The sequence below is a fragment of the Lynx canadensis genome, chromosome D4, assembly GCF_007474595.2.
Source record: "Lynx canadensis isolate LIC74 chromosome D4, mLynCan4.pri.v2, whole genome shotgun sequence".
In the NCBI taxonomy this organism is placed as follows: domain Eukaryota; kingdom Metazoa; phylum Chordata; class Mammalia; order Carnivora; family Felidae; genus Lynx; species Lynx canadensis.
Window position 1 is genome coordinate 7,412,870 of NC_044315.2, and position 20,720 is coordinate 7,433,589.

The following is a 20,720-nucleotide window of genomic DNA, read 5'->3' on the forward strand; positions in this document are numbered from 1 at the left end:
CCCTTTGTTTCAGAAAGAAAGGGAAATACGTTCGTGCATGTATGCAGCTGTGGGTGTGCCTATACTTAATCTTGTAAAAAGAAACACAGGAAGGATCAACGAAGAAGTAATGACAATGGCTGACTCGATGGGCTGGGTTAAATAGCTGGATGGAAGATGATCGGGATTGGAGAATACCTATTTATATAGTTATGAATTTTGAACTATGCGTGTATGTTACTTCATAAAAATGAAACCATAAAGGATGAAAAAATACCAGACCTTAAAAGTGAATGGAAACAAAAACAAAAGAATCCTAACTGCGTATCAAATAGGTAACATAAGCAAATAATTAATTCACACTCTTTTACAACAGTACTCAATACATGTATTCTTATGAAATATTTACTAAAGGCAAAAAGAACTGTAAAGAAATCTGAAACCCTACTTAGTGGGTTTATTGTTAGTGTTAATATTTATAGTATGATGAAAAATTTTATATATTATAGGATAAAGTAGATAAGCAGGTAAATAATAAACATGGGTAAATATATATATATATTAAAAAATTTTAAGTTAATGCATATCTGTTATATATAATTACAAACCACAATATTTTTACTGTAAGAGGAAAGAGATATAATTATGCAATAAAAGAAGATAAGAAAAAAAACTCTGTGGTACTAAATTTTGAATTGGTTCTATCAGAGGAACTCATGATTTCATATATTTCCTAGCTCTGTGCATTGAAAGGACCTGGAAAGTGATAACCCTTTAGCAATAAGCACACTCAGCAAACAGTCTTAGTTTCTAGCGTCATTCTTCACTAAAATGAGACAGGACTCCTTACAGAAGTGGCTGATTCCAGATCAGGAGCAGAGAAAGACCAAAGTGAACCTGGATTGTCTTTTTGGAGCCAGAAAGCAAGGAACTGCTCAAACGGTCATGGGGATCGTGTTAACAGAATACAGGTACTGGCCTATAGGAATTTCCACAGGTATTTGGGTGAATTTAAGCACCCAGAGAAACAGTGACAACCATGGATTATTGTGTATATATAAAAAGAGAATAAACAAAGTTTCTCTAAACTTACTAATTCCAGTAATTTGTAGATTCTTTAGGGGGCAAGATTGTATAATCTACACGTGACGATTATTTTGTCTCCTTTTCTAGTCCTGATACGTTTCCCTTCTTTTCCTCGTTTGATTGTATAGGTGAGAACCTTCCGTGTGATGCAGAATAGAAATGCTGATAGTACATGCCTTCTTCTTATTCCTGTTTCCATTAAGGTCATGTTTGAAAATATTTCACAGTTGAGAATACTACTGGTTATATGTTTTTAATGGGTTACCAAATTCTTTTATCTGCTTAGTTTGCTAAGAGTTTTTATCCTGAATGTTTTTTCTTTCTTTCCTGTAGAGATAGTCATATGATTTTCTCCTTAATTGCTCAGTGACATGGTCAATGAACCTTAAATTCCTAGAAAAAAACATGTTGAGCTTGGTCATGACGTGCTGTATTTTTTATGTATTGAATGAGTTAGTTTGCCAGTCAGTATTTCAAGATTTTGGCATTGATGTTAATGTGGATCACCTAAAACTTTAATTTCCTGTGCTAGTCTTATCTCATTTCCGTTCTCTGATAGATTTTATGGAAACTGGAACTTTTCTGGTTCTTAAATGTAAATAGAACTCAACTGCGAAGCCATCTAGACCAAGTGGGAAAATTTTAGATTTCTGATTGAATTATTTAATGGCTGTCGTATCATCTAGGATTTCTGTTTATTCTTAACTCTGTTTTGGTAATTTATGTTACTCTTGACTCTTGCCTTTTTCATCTCAATTGACAGATTTATTGACATAAAGCATCATCACCTTTTTAATCTCTGCTGCATCTGTAAATATGTCCCCTTTTCATTCTTATTATCGTTAATTTATGTCATCTTTCTCCACCTCCCCATTAATCTTGCCAGAGACTTGTCTGTTTAATTATTTATTTGAAAAAAAATAATTTTTGATTCATTTATCCTCTATTTTGTGGTTTTGTTTTCTATTGTATTAAATTTTTTTCTTACCCATATTATTTTTTCCTTCTACTAATTTGGGCTAATTCTGCAGGTTTTTTTTCCCCAACTCTTAATAATTTCTTTTTTGTTGGGGTGCCTGGGTGGCTCAGTAGGTTAGGCGTCTGACTTCGGCTCAGGTCATGATCTCACGGTTCGTGAGTTCGAGCCCCGCGTCGGGCTCTGTGCTGACAGCTGGGAGCCTGGCGCCTGCTTCTGATTCTGTGTCTCCCTCTCTCTCTGCCCCTCCCCCACTTACATTCTGTCTCTATCAAAAAACGAATAAATGTTTAAGAATTTTTTTAAATAATAATAATTTCTTATTTGTTAACATAAGCATGGAGGGTTATGAATATTCCTTGAAGAACCGCTGTAACTCTTTCCCACAGATTTTGACATCATAATATGTGTGTTTACCTCAACTTAAAGTAAAGCCAATCAATATCTGTACCTTTTTTCCAAACAGCACTTTTATTAACTTCATTCACTCCGCATCAGGATTATATGCCATCCTCCAGAGTTGATTGATGTTTTTAAATTTCTTAATCCCTAAGTTAAATCTCAGTGCTATACTAATAGTCCATATGTGTATTTACCCACAATTTCCCCGTTTTCTTTGGTCCCCAGTCTTTCTTGTTATCAGAACTTAATCTGTGAGGCACCTGGGTGGCTCAGTTGGTTAAGCATCCGACTTCAGCTCGGGTCACGATCTCACGGTTCGTGAGTTCAAGCCCTGCGTCAGGCTGTGTGCTGACAGCACGAGGTTGCTTGGGATTCCCTCTCTCCCTTTCTCTCTCTGCCCCTCTCTCACAAAAATAAATAAATAAACTTAAAAAAAAAAAAAACAGAACTTAATCTGAGATCATTTTCCTTTTTCCCTGAAGTACATGATTTAGATGTTCCTTCAGGGAGAACCTCTCAGTTTTTTTGTCTTTCTGGTAACATTTTTGTTTCCTCCTTGTTCATGAAAGATATTTACACCTCGTGTGTAATTTTAGGTAGATAGTTGTGTCTCACAGCATCATTTTGGAGATCCCCTTCTCTGCCTAGCTTCCAGTATTGCTGTTGGGTCTCACTGCTATTCCTTTGTAAGGAATCTGTCTCTCCTTTCAGCTGCTTTTAACTTCTCTTCCTTGTCTTTGGTGTTTTGCTGCCTAGGGTGTTGTGTGCCTAGCGATGAATTTGATTTTACTTGTCCCGCTTAGACATCATTGTGGTTCCTACAACATGGCATTTTGTCTGCTTTAGTTCAGGAAAGTTCTTTTTTCAAAATACTGACTTCCCTCCATCACTGTGCTGTCATCTCCTGCAACTCTGACTAGAAGTCTATTTATTATGTGTTTTCAGTTTCCATCCTATATCCTTTAAACTCTTCTAATTTTTTTATCGCCTTATCTCTCTGTCTATTCCATCTAATTTATATACATCCATTTTCCAAGTTACTAAGTCTGCAGCCACATCTCCTCTGCTCTTTAACTCATAAATTGTATATATATTTTTAAAAATGTTTTAATGTTTATTTATTTTTGAGAGAGATAGAGAGAGACCGAGTGCAAGTGAGGGAGGGGCAGAGAGAGAGGGATACACAGAACCTGAAGCAGGCTCCAAGCTCCGAGCTGTCAGCACAGAGCCTGCCGTGGGGCTCGAACTCACGAACCATGAGATCATGACCTGAGCCGAAATCGGATGCTCAACCGACTGAGCCACCCAGGCGCCCCTCATAACTTGTATTTTTATTTTTAGTGATTGCCTGTTTAATTTTCAGAAGTAGTTTTTATTTTTCAGAACTGCTTACTCAATTTTTAAAATTTCTTGTTTCCTTTTTTTCTTTGTTTCTCTTCTATTTCTTCAAATATTTAAACCCTACTAGATGTGACATTTCAATACTTCTATAGCTGGCAGGCTTCTCAGGTCTCGCTCTGTCATGCGCAGTGTCCAGTATCACTTGGTGGTAAATTTTGACTGTGCGCCGACACTCTTTAAAAACTTCACCTTTGGGGATTCTTTCAGGCCTGGGTCGAAAATGCTTTCTTCCGGGGAATTTTTGTCGCTTCTAAAATCTCTGAGACTCTATCAGTCAGTTAAAATGATCGGCTTTGGGGTGTTTGGGATCATTCAAATAATGTAAATTCTGGATCCAAATCCGGGTTTTGGGGTTAGGAATTTTGTAAGGCAGCCTTTTTTTTTTTTTTCTCTCTTTCTCAAGAGGTAAGACCTCTGTGTCCAGTGTCTCACTCTGTAGGTCAGGCTTATTTACACATATTGTTTTCCCAACTCATTTGCTGACCGTGTTGCCATTCAGAAGCCCCTGCTTTATACATGAGTCTCTCTCTGAACTCGAATGGAAATCTGGATCTGTGCTTTGTCGTTTTTCCCACCTGGCCCTTTAGAAGCCAAGCTCTAGGGTGCCTGGGATTAGCAGAATATCCCCAGTTCTTGCTTACCCTTGATTGCTGGGGTTTTTCGTTTGTGTGTGTGTATGTGTTTCTGGCTTTTAAAGAATTCCCTTATTCTGTTGCCAAGGCAGCCATGCATTAAAAAAAACTCTTTAAAAATTTTTAACCGGCATTTTTAGATGGGCCGCATCAGAGGTAAGTTCTCTGAACATCTCGTTTGCCATATTGCTGGGAACAGAAATAAACAGTAGATAAGGAATGATTTTTAGGAAGACAACATAAGTGGCAGGATTGATCATCAGTGGACATCGGGCAGAGGCTGGATACAGGGAGACAGTTTTTGTTCTCGTGATTTATTCACACAATTATGCACAACCCCGGTCTAAATACTTAGATCTCGTCCCATAGGCAGCACACGTAAAACAACTCAAAATGAAGGTATTTAAGACTCATTAGTTGTGGAAATCGTTGATGACTTTTTGTGGTATTTTAAACTAGGTCTGTGAGTCAGAGTGTATTTTCACAGCCTAACCTTAAGGAAGGGATACACTTGCCAAATCTTGAGCGAGGAAAATGAATCCCAAATTGAGGTGTAGGTGTCAGAACGGTTCCTGCCAGCATTACTTATTTGCCAAACATTTTTCAACATAAGGAGAGCACCTGAGCACATGCCAGGCCGTGGACCGTGCTGGGGGATGTCAACCGAAGCAGCTTTTCATTTCTCGCTGGGAGGGTCAAAAAGAGATGAGCCCACAGTGAGAAGCCCCTTTCTGTCCATTTCCTAGATGCAGCAGGGGGCTTCTCCGGAGCGGTGCTTCTCAAGGCGAGGTCCACACCACGGGATTTGTCAGAAAGGAGATTCTCAGATCCACCTCGAGGCCCAGAGATTGGTGTTTTACCACACCTTCCAGCTGACTCTCATGCGTACTAGAGCTTGAGAAGGGCGGCTCCTAAGAAGGCTGGTTGAGGGGCACCTGGGTGGCTCAGTCGGTTAAGCGTCCGACTTCGGCTCAGGTCATGATCTCGCGGTTCATGAGTTCGAGCCCCACATCGGGCTCTGTGCTGACAGCTCGGAGCCTGGAGCCTCCTTCAGATTCTGTGTCTCCCTCTCTCTCTGCCCTTACCCTACTCATGGTGTGTCTGTCTGTCTCTCTCTGTCTCTCTCACTGTCTCTCAAAAATAAATAAACATTAAGAAGGCTGGTTGAAATAGAGTGGATGTGATTGTTCAGAAAACAGTTCATTTTCAATTGGATTCTCCATTGTCAAACTACATTTGTCTCCAAGCAAATTATTTATAACAGACACAAAAAAACTAAATGTCCAGTGGTCTCGGACTAGGAAAATGAATTATGGTGTAACCATTCGATGAAATTATGCAGCCATCAAAGTTGTTTAAGGATATTTAATAATAAGGAAAATGCTTACAAAAGTGTTTAAATGTATGTTCGCATCCCTCTGCAAACATCCATTCTGATGATGGCAAGTGTAGACATTCATTGTGGTCCCAGGAATTCCTTAGTTGTCCTTGAAAATCAATGAGAACAAAATTGGTTCTCCGTGGATAGTGAGATTCTGGGATATTTTTACATATACCTATAATAACACATACGCATTCTTATTTCATGTATTTGTAAATTGTCTAGAATAGGCAAGTATTAATTTCATACAATGCTAGAAGGAAATAAACTGTTGTTTTTGTTTTTTTTTTAAGTTGTAGCAGAATTGCTTTGAATTGCGGGTTTCAGAAAATTAAAGATTGCACCTGCCTTGCTGCATTTCTGCAGAGCAGTTGGGGGAAGAAGCAGTACAAAGAGATCCTGATCTGGCAGATGGGACGGGGCCATGGCAGAGTCAGGTGCATTGTCAGTGGGCTTTCCTCTGGGGATACTTTCGGGCCAGTTCGTGACACTGCTGACTGGCCATAAATCCTGAAAGTTTGAGAGCTGGAATGAGAACACAGGACATGCACAAACCTCCTTCCCCACGATTCTGCAGCTCAGAAAACCCCTAACATCTGGCTCACGTGTGAAGCCAGGAAAGCTACGGTTTCCCCTGGCAGCCGGCCTTACCGAGAGCCTTCACCGGTTGGCTCTATGACACACAGGGAAAACACTTCGCGAGGATTTGCTGACCATTTTATTCCCAAGTGGAAAATCTGCACACACATCCAATTAAACTAGAGACCATTTTGTAAGGCACCTCCTAGGGGATAAAAGTGTTTGACCTGATCAGGATTGGTCAAAGTAGAGATTATTGGACATCACACAGCCTGGTCTTTTGGTTTAACACTGGCCAAATTAAAACTAGAATAATACTTAGAGGCCAGGAATACTTTGACGAAGACAGAAAATCCACTGTTAACTTTTTTTTTCCTACTTTTATTCTAGAAGTTCACAAAAAAATGATCAAAAGGAAAAAAGAAGAATTATAATACACATGCCCATCACCCAGCTTTAAATACCGTTTACTCCTTGGTAATGGGAGAAATATTTTGAGCTTCTGGGTTGAAAATCTTACCAACTCTATCCCATAAACGAACATGCCTTCCTTTATGGTGAGAAGGGTTTGGGTTCAGAACCTCTGTCCATCCGCTGGAGCTCTTTTGCGTCTTCTTTCAAGAGGCTTTGTGGGGAACGAAAAAGTAAAAGGGACGCCCATTGTCGTGATGGCTACTGACGTCCCAGTTGGTACACTGACCTCCAAGGCATCTCAGTAAAATTCCTTCCAAGTTTTAAGAGCCGACACTGATTTCCATCGTTTATCCGTACATAAAGCAGTGAGTGCAGTTTGCTTTGAACACTTTTCAGCAGAACCTTAAACAAGGAAAAGCATTTCTTTGTTGCCCCCTTTCTCAAAGAAGCAACCGGCATTAAGCATCTAGCATTAAGATATATGGACAACTAATTTTCACTAATCCCTCTTCTTTGGTTCCATGCTTTGATATATTGAATAGCTGAAAAGAAAAGTCACTTTTCCCTTCCAAAACTACTTCTGGAAAACATGTTTGTTTGTTTGTTTGTTTGTTTGTTTGTTTGTTTTTCTTAACACTAAGCATCAGCCTAGGTACCATATAAGAATAAAGCGAATGCCACTGCTCTTGTCCTCTGAATGTCCTCATTCTAACATCACTTAGTTGGGGCTGTGGTGTGAACAGCAAAGCTGGCCTGAGGCAAGGTTTTCAGTGGGGAGTCCTGTTGTCTCACTGACTTTGTGCTATAAAATCTGGCCTCAGTTCCTCTAAAAGTAATTGGCCTTAATTTACAATAAAATTTCAATTAAAAATTCAACCCACTTAGGGGCGCCTGGGTGGCTCGGTCGGTTAAGCGGCCGACTTCGGCTCAGGTCATGATTTCGCGGTCCGTGAGTTCGAGCCCCACATCAGGCTCTGTGCTGACAGCTCAGAGCCTGGAGCCTGCCTTGGATTCTGTGTCTCCCTCTCTCTCTGCTCCTCCCGCATTCACGCTCTGTCTCTCTCTCAAAAATAATTTAAAAAAATGCACCCCACTTAAAGTTGACAAACTGTATAGTAATAAAATACTGTCAACTCCCAAGTTAAGCCTCAGTTAAAATACAAAAATGTAATTAAATTAAAACAAAAATGAAAGTATTGGTAATTGCATTCGCCACCATGTGGAGTATGACAGATGAAGATATATACCAAGTGGAGTGATCAGACCCCAGGACTTGTGTAATTTTCCTAAGCGTTCCCAGCATATTGAACCTTCAGATGGAATCATAACTTCAGTAGTTAATGTCCAGGTTGTCTAATTACATGATTCGCTTTGTTTTACTTCTACTATCCTTTCCATTTCTTAATCTTGCTACAGATTTGAGCCCGGTCCCTTCCACTGAAACTCTTTTGTGTCTTCTTTTAAGAAGCTTTGTGGGGAAGGAAAAAGTAAAAGTAAAAGGGACGCTCATTGTCATGATGGCTACTGACCTCCCAGTTGGTACACTGACCTCCAAGGCATCTCAGTAAAATGCCTTCCAAGTTCTAAGAGCCGACATCACTTCCTGTCACACGATGTCCGATGTACCACTTCTCCCCGTTAACACCCTGTCCGTACAAGTGGTCGTGGGAGCAGGCGCCTCCACTGGTCTGCTGGGAGCTACTTGTACGTGAGAGCCCCTCGGGGTAGAGATACCGTGGAGACTCTTGTCAAGTTCCAAAGCCTTCATGTTCTCCATCAGAGACCTCCGTGTGGTTCCCTGCCAAATGAAACGGTTTCACTTGGACATCGCATACTTTGAAGAACCCCCTTCGTGAGGTAGATCTTTCCTTTTTTCACATTTTGGGGCATGCACACTGTAAGGGATGAACTTTCGTTGTTGTTGTTGAGGGAATGGGGGTGTGCTCAGTTCTTGGACTTGTATGAAATCTAATTTGTATGAAATTGAACATATTTTAAAATATCAAACATAGATATGGCATTTGAAAACTAATTTTGACTTTAGGAACAGCTTTGGTCACTTCATCAAGCTACTTTCACTCTTCTGTGTAGTCGAAAGCTCAGACTTAGGGGATGGCCAGTGGGCCAGGAGATCCCTACTTGACCTCCAGAGCTAGAACATTGCAAACTCCGAGTTGACTGGGGTTCCTTTCTTTAGTGACTCTGTGATAGGTGTCAATTTGTTCTTTGTTCTCTGGTCAGCCCTACTGAGTGCCTGTCCTGAGTCAGGGACTGTGCCAGGTGCCAATAGCCTTTGGTGAAGAAAACATATGTGTCACTCACTGGCCTCTGAAATTTAAGACCTTTGGTAACAGTAATGGGTAATAGACTGATAGGGTGTTTACTGACATCTTTCTTCCTCGTGACGCCTTCTCATGCTATGTGAATGTAACATGCCCGCCCTCTTTCTCTCATAAAACAGTGACTTTCAGTGCCAACGAGCTGACTGACGAAAAACTACCCACAAAAGTAGTGTACCCAAGGCCCTTTCCATGCTGTGCACCTGGCCGAGGTTGTCACATGCCATGCTTGATAACTAGCTTTATAGTGGAAGTACTACCTGGTCTCATCCTTCGAATGGTGACACCATTCAGGTTTTTAGAATTGAAATGTTTGAGATCGTTGTAGATTTACATACACTTGTAAGAAATAATACAGAAATACACTCATGTGTACGTGTGTGTATTCTATACGGTTGTATTGCCTGGGTAGATTGTAGTCACCATTACAATCAAGATTTCCCGCACCACAAGGATCTCTGTTTCCTTTTCATAACCATGCCCACTTGCCTCCCCCGCCCCCTTCCTTAACTTTTCTGGCAACCGTTAATCTGTCCTCTATTGCTCAAATTTTTTCAGTTCACAAGTGTTAACCGAAGTGGAAACGCACAATATGTGACCTCTTTGGATTGGCCTTTTTCACGCACCCTAATTCACTGAAAATTCAATTCATTCAATTCAGAATTCATTCAATTTGTTGTATCAAGATCTTATTCTTTTTTATTGTTGAGTAATATTGCATCGTATGTTTATTTCACAGTATTCCATACTTGGTTTAACCATTTATCTGGTGAAGGACATCTGGGCTGAATCCAGTTTGGGGCTGTTACAAATAACAGTGGTATATGAACATTTTGTGTGTAGGTTTTTGTATGGATAGAAGTTTTCGTTTCTCTGAATAAATAGCCACTGTTGCAATTTCTGGGTCATCTGTTAATTAAAAAAAAAAAAATGTAAGTAGTCTCTACACCCAATGTGGGGCTTGAATTCATGACTCCAAGATCAAGAGTCAGACAGATGCTATACTTACTGAGCCAGTCAGATGCCCCTTATTTTTAGTTTTTTAAGAAACTACCAACCCATTTTCCATAGTGGCTGTACCACAAGCGTGTATCAGTGTGCCAAATTCTCCACATCCTTGTCAGCAATTGGTGTTGTCACTATTCTTTATTCCTAGCTATTTTGGTAGGCAAGTAGTGATATGTCTTGGTTTCAATTCGCATTTTCCTGATGGCTAATGCTATTGAAATATTTTCATGTGTTTTCTTGTCCTCCCCCTATATTCTTCTGTGAAATGTCTGTACATCTCTTTTTCCATTTTCTAATTGGATTATTTGTGTTATTACCATGAATTTCAGGTTTTTTATTTAAATACACATAATCCATGCATACACGTTTACAAACATTTTCTCTGATCATAGCTTTTATTTTCCTATCTTCTTCCCACGGGCTTTCACGGAGCAAAAGTTTTTAAGTGTGATGAGGAAAGATTCATCAGTATTTCTTTTTACAGATTGTGCTCTTGATGTTGAAGTCTAAGAAAGACCTCTGTGTCTAATTCTAGACACCAAAGATTTTGTCTTATTTTTTTTCCTAAAATTTTTATAGTTTTATGGTTTACACTTACACCTTTGATCCATTTTGACTTCATTTTTGAATGAGGTATGAGGCTTAGGTCAAGACTCATTTTCATCCATAGATATCCATTTATCCATGGTGCCCCAGCGCCATTTGTTGAAAAGCCTTCCCTTCCTTTACTGGGTTGTTTCTGCACCTTTGTTAACTAACTGTCCATTGAACATTTTGTATGGGCTGATTTCTGGATTCTACATTCTGCACCGTTGATCAGTGCGTCTGTCCTATCATCAGTATTGCACTCTCTTGAGTGACCCTTCACAGCCAAGACAGTGACTCTCCTCACTCTGTTCTTCTTTGTTAAGACAATTTTAGCTATTCTAGGGCCTGTGCCTTTCCTGCAAGTTTTGAGTGACGTGTAGAAACCTCACTTAGAAGTCTTTCTACCTTCCCTGCCTTTAAATAGCATCATCTTGAGTATCCGACGATGTTGTAATTTTGGTCTCAGTCATCAAATCTTAATTGAAATCTCATGAGTAAATGATAATCTGTTGTATGTAACAATATTTCTCTTTTTTTTCTTTTTATCTTTTTTCTTTCTGATGTCCCAGGATTCTTTAATCATCTCCTTTCTGTTTGAAGAAATTTCTTCAGCTAATCTTTAAGGGTGGCTTTGCTAGCATTAAATTCTTTGTTTTCCTTCATCTGAGAGTGTTTTTATTTTCCCTTCACTCCTGAAAGATAGTTTCTCTGGATATAGGACACTCAGTTGACAGTTCTTTTCCCTTTTAGCCCGTGAAACCACTTGGTTCTGTCCTTCATGGTTACAGACAAAAAAAAAAATCCACTCTTGTTTGAATTGATGTTCACGTGTAATCAGTATAGCCTTTCTGTCTGGCTGCTTTTAAGATTTCTTAATTTATTTTTAAAATTTTAATCATGATGTCTCTTCATGTGGATTTTTCTGAGTTTATCTTGTCTGCACCCACTAAGTTCTTTGGATCTGCGGGTTTGTGTCTTTCGCCAAATTTGGGAAGTTTTTGGCCATAATTTCCTCATACATTCTTCCATTCCCACTCTCTTCTCTCCTTCTGAGACTCTGCTGTTGAGAACGCTAGCCTTTTATTATTGCCCTGCAGGCCCCGGAGGCTCTGTGGGTTAGTTTTTCAGTATGTTTTCCCTTTTTGTTGAAATGGGGTGAATTCTTTTGTTCTGTCCTCTCTGGTCTCCATGATCGACTCTATCCAGTGAGTTTTAAAATTTCTGTTACTTTGTTTTTCAGCTCTATAATTCCCATTCGATTCTTCTTTGTAGCTTCTGTTTCTTTCCTGAGATTTTTTTATTTTTTCATTTATTTCAAGAAAATTTATAATTGACTCAAGTGTTTTTATGAAAGCTGCTTTAAAGTCCTTTTCAGAAAATTCCAACATCTGATTTCTCGGATTCTTTTTAGTATTGGCTTTACTTGATTGTCTTTTTCATTCACGTTGGGATTTTCTTGGTTCTTGGTTGATGTGTGATTTTCTATTAGATCCTGGATATTTTGTCATTCATGCTTGGAAACTCCAGATTGTATTTTAGTGTTTTGTTTTTTTTTTTTTTTTAATTTTAGTAGGCAGTCACCCTATTTAGGTTTAGCATATGGGTCTTTGATTACTTTAGTAGGCTGTGGTTCTTCAGACCTTCGGGGGTGCTATTTTGGTTGGGTTGGTTTATCTGGTGCCACTGGGGATCCCCCTGGTGTGGCTGGTGCTGCCTGAGGGGTCGAAGGGGTTTCCCCACTGGACGTCTCTCAGTGGGGGAAGGGTGTGGTTGGTTTCCCCTGTCCATTTTCCCAGCTTTAGGAGGAGAGTGTCAGACGCATGGGAACAAAGAACTTCCCCAGATTGGGTCACAGGCTGTATCTGGACCGCTCTTACTGGTTCCGTTTGCCTACACAAGTATCTAGTTTAAAGTGTATAAACAGTCTCCTTTCTAAAGATTTTTCTTTTATTGTCCCATTTTATAAATTGCTGGTATTAAATTCTTTGGGCATTTCTGGGCCTCGTGCTGTCTTCCCTTCTTGGGGCAAAAGTTCCAAGGAAGTCAGTGGTTATGTTAGGTCGAGTAAGTGGCATTAGGCGTACAGGACCAGAGCCAGGTTGATTTGTGATAATCTGCTACCCTATCCCCCTGTGCTTTTGATTGTATCTGTGTTGCTGGATCTGGTCCTGTTTGCTTACCCCACACCCTCCTATCATCTCTGTTCCCCTCTCCAGGCCACAGTGCAGCTGGAGTGAGTTAAATGGCCTATTCACTTGGGTAACCTCATGTGAACAAGTGACCTGCCAATTTGAAGCTCCCTCCTGGTCTATGCAAGTGGCGTTACCTTGTTTACCAGTTACCACATTTTACTGAACGTTGGGCCTGATCTCGAGACTTTACTCATATTTTATCGGGAGACCAGCCCTCTGCCTCAAAATATAGCTAGCTTTGAGGAATAGCTTACATTAATCGGAGACTCAGTGGTACATATGGCCCTGGGGATGAAAAATCAGATGGTGGATTAATAGTATGATATTCCTAATTATACATGAGTTTGCAGTAAATCTGCTTGAGAGATCAGAATAGAGGTGGGGAATGGAGGTGGTGCTGGAATTGTGTGAATCGTTTATTATCACACAAGGAAGCTTCAGTACATATTTAATTTTTTAACGTTTATTTTAGAGAGAGAGAGACAAAGCACAAGTGGGGGAGGGGCAGAGAGAGACACACACACAGAATCCGAAGCAGGCTCCAGGCTCTGAGCTGTCGGCACAGAGCCCGACATGGGGCTTGAACCCACGAACCGTGAGATCATGACCTGAGCCAAAGTCAGACGCTTAACCAGCTGAGCCACCCAGGCGCCCCTTGCTTCAGTCCATGTTTAAAGTTTGATTCATGCAACCATCAAAGGCCCAGAGTAGACCATCTTCAGCAACACCCTTAGCCTCCATTTCCCGGCCTCTGCAGGCTCCTGGGCGTCCTGGACTGCGGAACCAGCCCGGGTAACCCTGTCTGCTCACACGAGGTACTGGCCAAAGGTAGTCTCTTGTCGGGTGGAGCACGGCCCGTGCTGTAGAAATGCAGAACACCCTGCTCAGTGGGCCCCGTGGCTCCCAGGTATTGAGAATCTGTTTGGTGGTTTTAATCTTCTATAAATCATTCTGTAATTTAACTAAAAGGAGACTTTGTTTTCCTTCAGGAAAGTCATTCTTGACAGCTCCTCACTTAATTTATTTTAATTATCGTGACTGGTTTATTTCTCTTCTTTTTCTCTGCAAATGAATTTATAATTGATGTGGGTAGAACACATTATGCAGTTTATAGTTTAGTAACGTTATAAAGTTTTCATTTAAATTGGCAATGGCAAAAACTACTAGGGGACATGAAGAAAGAATTTTTATGGAGCTAGATTGTTGCAGCACTCAGTGGTTTGGGTTTGTGCTTAAAATCCCTAACACAGATGACCTCTGCTTCTCTTGGGGGTTGCATATCAACAATCCCTTACTTTTCCAGAGCAAGTATGGCTTTCTTTCAGGAAAGCGAACCTTGCTGTCTTTGCCAAAATGTTTTATTACTTGAAAGATCCCTTGCTATTGCTGGATGACCCACTTCATTAAAAAAAAAAAAAAAAATCAACGGACCTAGTGGCAGCTGCTCTCTGTCCACACTAGCTGTGTTCTAGAGAAAAACACAGGTCTGCCTTCTGGCCTCAAATATCCACACACCAGGAACCAGCACCTTGCAATTAACAAATCCTAAAATTGTGGAATCTCCTTTCTGATGGAAAAATCATACCTAGTTTTAACGGACACGATGAAAATTTTGCCTTGTAAATGACACTCCGTGTAAAGGGACTGTACCAAGGATGAGAGAATGTTGTTTACTAGCCAAGGGGGCCTCAGTCATGGCCATTCACCTTGATTTTGACTCTGATTTCTTCTAATTCAGGCAAGTTTGGGTTTTGTGTCGTTTCTGCTCATATTTGAGAGCCAGTGACCCCCGCAGTGACCTAGGCCTTGACTGTCCTACCTTCTTTCTGGCTAGCTGCCTGAAGGCTTCTGTAGATGACAGGGGCAATAAAGGAATTCAAGATGCAAGCCAATTATTATTTGTTTGTTTTTTCTATTTCTGAGAAAAGTGTTGGTAAAGAAAAGAGTTTGAAACTGTCCATTGGCTAAATAGGTCAGCGGATATAGATTATCATTTTCAGGGTTGGTTTTTCTTGACTGACCAGAACCTAAAAGAATCTCATATATTTATTGGTTTGCACTTACTTGGATAGGAAATTTATGGAGCATCTTTTCCTGTATCCATAGAGGACCCCAGCTTTTATCCAGAAGGAAAAGAAAAAAAAGAGAGAGCGAGAGAGAAACTTCTTTGTTTTCTGTCAGTGACCACTTGTTAAACAGGAGTGTAGTCAGACGCACAAATGCTGCGGTCGTGTAGCCAGACATCTGACCTTTGCAGTCGGAATGGCTAGAACCGTAACAAGCGTGCAGAGCCTGGCACGAGTAAGCGGGACTTGACTGGGGTTGGGGGACCTCGGTGGGGAGTTGGAGTCTCCGTGCTCAGAGCACCTGGGATAGGGGTTTACCGTGAAGGAGGGGGGAAAAAAAGAGGCAGTGTTGTCGGATGATTTCTTTTTTAATTTATGCAGCTGTGTAGGCGAAAAACTGAAGTCAAAGGAACCCCATGCTGGTAGAGGAAGGGCAGAATCATGGGAAAGAGTACCTTTTGGAATGTCACGTTCTTTTCTGTTCTCTGCATTAGCAAGTAAATACGGTAGCACTGCCTGGAAACAACAAAAGAATTGAAATGCGCCATTCTAAAAGGCATAATAAAATCAGACAGGCCAATCTGGGACTTTATTTTTGAAGTATAAGCAGTCACTATGCAGGTGGAGTAAGAATAAAGCTGTCTGAGGATTCCTCCCTCTGTAGTAGACATGCAGAGCCCAGAGCCTGCCAGAGCTCTCTAGACACTTTCGCCATATCTCTCAGGGCTTTGAATGTCCTTCTGGGAAAGAAATTTGCCGGCGGGCGGTTGGTCATCCCGTTGGACAGGTTGCAGTCTTCTGGGCCCGCCCGGTAGAGTGTCGGGATAGAAGATGTCTCATGACAAGGATTAGCTTATGTGGGATGTCCTGGCTTCCATCCGTCTGTCCGTGAGCTCAGCCATTCAGCCCATGAGTTTTGAATTCCTTATTTGTTCGAAGTCTTGGGAAAATACACCAACTTTATTAAGTCATCAAGGAGCCATAGACTGCCTTGAATGTTCGCGTCATGCCACCTGTGTAGCAGTGCTGTGTTCACAACCCAAGAAAGAGTCAGGCCCTCCCCACAAAAGCGCTCCATGTAACTATTAGAATTAACTGTTAATAAGGTGTGGGTTTTTTTTTAATTTTTTTTTCAACGTTTATTTATTTTTGGGACAGAGAGAGACAGAGCATGAACGGGGGAGGGGCAGAGAGAGAGGGAGACACAGAATCGGAAACAGGCTCCAGGCTCCGAGCCATCAGCACAGAGCCCGACGCGGGGCTCGAACTCACGGACCGCGAGATCGTGACCTGGCTGAAGTCGGACGCTTAACCGACTGCGCCACCCAGGCGCCCCAAGGTGTGTTTTATTTAAACAGCACATAAGGTCAGTTTCCACATACTTCCTGATATTCAGAGTAATAGATAGGCTCCTAAACTGACAAATTGCCAAGTGATATGACTCCAGACCAGCCCTAGGATGGATAAGCTGTCCTTCATGCATCTTGGGAAGCAGAGCTTCCCCCCCACCCCCCGGCAAGCAGGACAAAGGTCCCCCCGGCTTCACTCCGCTGTGTCTCAGCCACTGGAAGGTGAGCCTGGGTGAACCAAGCACGAGGTCTCCAGAGTCTGACTTGATTCCTTGCCCCTCGTCTCCTTGCGTTTTACCTGATTCGGTGCCTGTTGCACTTTCCTTGCTCCAGTGAGCCAGTGCCACTGCTTTTATGTGCCCCTTCCCAGTCCCCTAGCAAGGGACTCTGACCCCAGCCACTGGCCCCCTCCCCCGACACATTTACTATGCGTAGGTTTCCAGGTGTCGCCTTGAACCACTCGCGTTGTAATCTTTTTCGTTCAAGTGTGGATAAAAGTCAAGGCCTGGGGGACACGAAGAGAGGACTTCCTCCCAGAGATAATTCCAGAGAAGGCCTCTTTTCCCTGTGTGGGATCTCACAGGCTTGCTGTGGTCTAGGGATTCAGCTTCCTGTGTTCTCATCAGCTCATGTGTCCTGTTCCTCTGTGGCTGTAGGTCCCCTCTCACCCTCCCCTCCCCCTAGGTGCACACTCCCAACACCTGCCCAGCCCCCGCCTTCCCTAGGGCTCTGCTTCCCAGTGGCCGTGAACTTTCTCCCCATTCCCCTGTCCTAACAAATTGTTTGAGGCCTCCTCAATCCTGACTCCTCCATGACCCCTCTGATTTCCTGTCCTCCCCCTTCTCTTAATGTCTTAATGCCTTAACCTTAAAATCCCCTGGTTCTTAACATTTAGCTCTTTTCTCCATGTTTCCTATGCTGTAATTTTGTCTCCTTAATGGCATCGTAAGCTGTTAGAGGAAAGGAAGGAGGTCGTTCTTCTTTAAGATGGCTCGAGCGTTGACTCCATCGTGCCTGGTGGCAGGTGCCCACTGGGTATTGACTAACTGGGGCCCTGTCCCCATGGCTGTGATACCCCATTCCTGCCTCCGAAGGGCCTCTCTGTTGATGAGGGAGAGGACCCACCATGTTAATGTGGCCTCTTCTCCCTACTCTCTAGAGGCCCTGGAGAGAATGAGGAAAGTTGGGTGTAAGTACTGATGGAGATTTAGGATTAGTAACGGGATTGTACCCTACTCACCAGAATCAATTTCGATCCCTTTTTAAAGCATGAAAATTCCTAATGTGAAATCGCCTTAAGCCAGGTAACTTTTAATAAGATACACCTGCACCAGTAATTTTCACGTCTCTCATATCTCCATTTCCTTGAGATATTCCCTCTTTCTGCATCACGGAAGCACCTTCTACGTGTGGCCATATTTATTCTTGACATAATTTCTCAGATTTATCTTTCTTACTAAATCGTACATTCATTGGGAGTAATGGCCATGCCTCCCTAATGCCAATCACTGCTCTTCCCGTGAAGGCGGGTGTACTTGGAGTATGGTGTCTCTGGTGTCACCAGCTCTGCTGATTCCGTATTCAACGTGCCAGCAAAGCGAGTGTCCGCACTGTCCTTCTCAACCTTGGGACCAGCAATGGTGCCTCGCCTAGAGCTCATGATACTCCATCCACGGGGCAGGACAGACAGCAGATAAGGACAGAGGTAGTAAGAGCTCGATGGATAGAAGGCTATTTTGCAGAAACCTTGAGCCCACAGATAGTTATTAAACGCCTGCTGTCTGGAGGGGCCCCGCTAATAGCTGGCGATGGTAGGACCTCTGTCCCTGGTGCTCCCAGCCCCACGACAGAAACTAACGATACGCCGTTATTTACCTAAGCTGGGCTGAGAGTCATACAAGAAAAGTAACAGGGGGCTTGGAGGCTGTTTGAGGGGAGGGGGGCTTCTACCCAGGAGTTCCTCTGAGAGAGGCATCCGGATCCAGCTGGCCTGACACGAGTCTGAAGTACTTTTCCTCCGCATCAGTGAGAAACATCATACTCCCGTCAGGAAGAATTTTCCAGCACTGGGAACCCATGGGATATTTATAGCCCTTTTTTTTTAACGTCAACTTGTCGAGCAGCATCTTGCGCGCAGCCTGCTCCCCAGAAGCATCTCCCGTTCGTCGCCGGCTGTGGCAGCACTGATGCCAGACGTCCTGTGGCCCCCATCTCCGCAGAGCAGGGTGAGCTGGGACGGAGGCTGTGCCGTTGGCTCACCGTTGGCACAGCGTCCCCAGAAGCCCTGGAGTCCGGAGGTACTTCTCTGGGCCAGCTGGTGCCATATATAAAGCTCTAGACCTTGGCGCTGGATGTTGGTAACCGATTGAGAAGCTTAATTCTGCGGTCTCGTTTGTGTTTTTTGAACGATGATGATGGCAGGCCATTTTTTTTAGACTCTCGATACGCCCCCGACAGCAGGTTGTTACCGGGGGAAGGGGAGGTGGCTTGAGTTCCCGTCCCCCATCTGCGGGGGTCAAGGTCTCCCTCTTCCTTCTTCCATTTCATTTCCTGCTGATGGTGAATGGTGGGTAAAGGAGGAGGCAGTGGCGGGTGGGGAGCTGAAGACAGGGCACAAGGAAGAATTTGTGTTCGAGAACAACGTGTCTGCTCTAACCCTCAGGAGCGCGGGGATGCTCAGTGTTATCGGGATGCTGCATGTTCCAGAACATGTTCCGTGTTCTTTCTGGGCATAAGAGGGAAGGCATACCTTGCTGCGGAAGAACGGCATTATTCACATTTGGATATTTGAAACCTCAAATACGATATGAAAATGGAAGACTGTGAAGAAAAGATCGGTGCAGACCGACCCTTGGCTGTGTAGCTAATTGGGCTGGGGAGTCCAGTAAAGTGAAATCCCACCCGTTGACTAACTTACATCAGCTCCCAGGAACAATCAAGGCGATTTGATTTGGGGCACAGTTCCTCATAGGAAAGCTCTGGGTAAAAGGTGCTGTCGGGCTCTTGACAGAAAAAAAAAATCACAAATCGCCTCTAGCTCATCCGTAAGCCTCATCCTGGTTTTCTCTCTGCAGAGGGGAGTGTCTTCACGCAGCAGCATTTTGGGGGTCTCAGACCTTCCGTTCAGCAGAGGGGGGGCCTTCTTTGGGCTTTTCGTAGGGAGTACGTGAAACCGGATACAGCATCGTCGCTCCTAGGAGGGCTAGCCCTCCAAGCCAGACCCCATATGAGACCTGAAATGAGGAGGGAGGGACTGTCTCAGTGAGGAAAAGAGGAGGCGCTTTGCTGCAGAGGGTGACATTGGAGCTGTGTCTTGCGGGATACCCAAGTCACGCCCAGAGCTCAGAGGCGGACAGGAGAGTTTTCTCTGCGAAGGGAACAGTGTGTGCAGAGGGAACGGTGCGTGGCATCCCCCTTGAGGAAACACCTCAAGGTTAGGGATGCCTACAGGGGAGGTCGCTGCCGGGAGGGGTGGGTCAGGGGGATGGGACAGCCTTTCTCCTGAAAGCAGCGAAGATACCTGTAGGCTTTATAAGTAGGAAAAGGAGAGAATCACATTGGCTTTTCAGAGAATTCTGGTGGCAGATGAGAAACCAGAGTCAATAAGCACTATGTCGGAGCCGAGGTGGGAGTTGCTAGAAACCTCGGGCCTTGTGCGGCAGTGGGGGAAGGAGGTGGGAGTGAGTGAGGAGGTCCTTGGGAGTGCTCATGGTCAGAGCCTTCATCAGCAAGGGAAGCAAATAGGGGAGAGGCAGCACACTCCCTGCAGGAGGCCCGCACAGAGCAGGGCACCAGGGGAGGTCTAGGTCATCAGACCTAGAATCTGAGACCTTTCTCCTGAGCTCCAGAGCCGATGATGAAAGGTTTTATTTCAAGTTTGTTATTCTATGCCAACCATGCTACTGGTGCGATTTCTTGATCCTTGGTTCAGAGCAATTGTTTAAGGTATTGATATCATCTCCGCTGTGCGGAAGAAGTTGTGCCTAAGAAGCTAGGCAGTCCGCCCAGGCCCACCGTCTCCAGCCCTCTACCCGCCACACCACCCCCATGGAAACCTTTCTTGGTTTTCTCATGGGCCTGCGGGAAACGGAAGGTCCCAAGCAGAGCCCCTGTCTCCTGGTTGCATGTCTGTCTCCCTTCCTTGTATCCCCTCACCTCATTAGCGACCACACCCTTTCCTTAGTTCCCAGCAGTAGAGAACATCGGGAGGGCCCTTCCCTCACTTTCTCCCTTCAGCACATCACCAGTTGGCCGTCAACCTCAGTATTCCACCATTGGGGTGTTTCTCCACCGAGAACCAGGCCCGCCTCTCAACCCCTCTGGCCCTC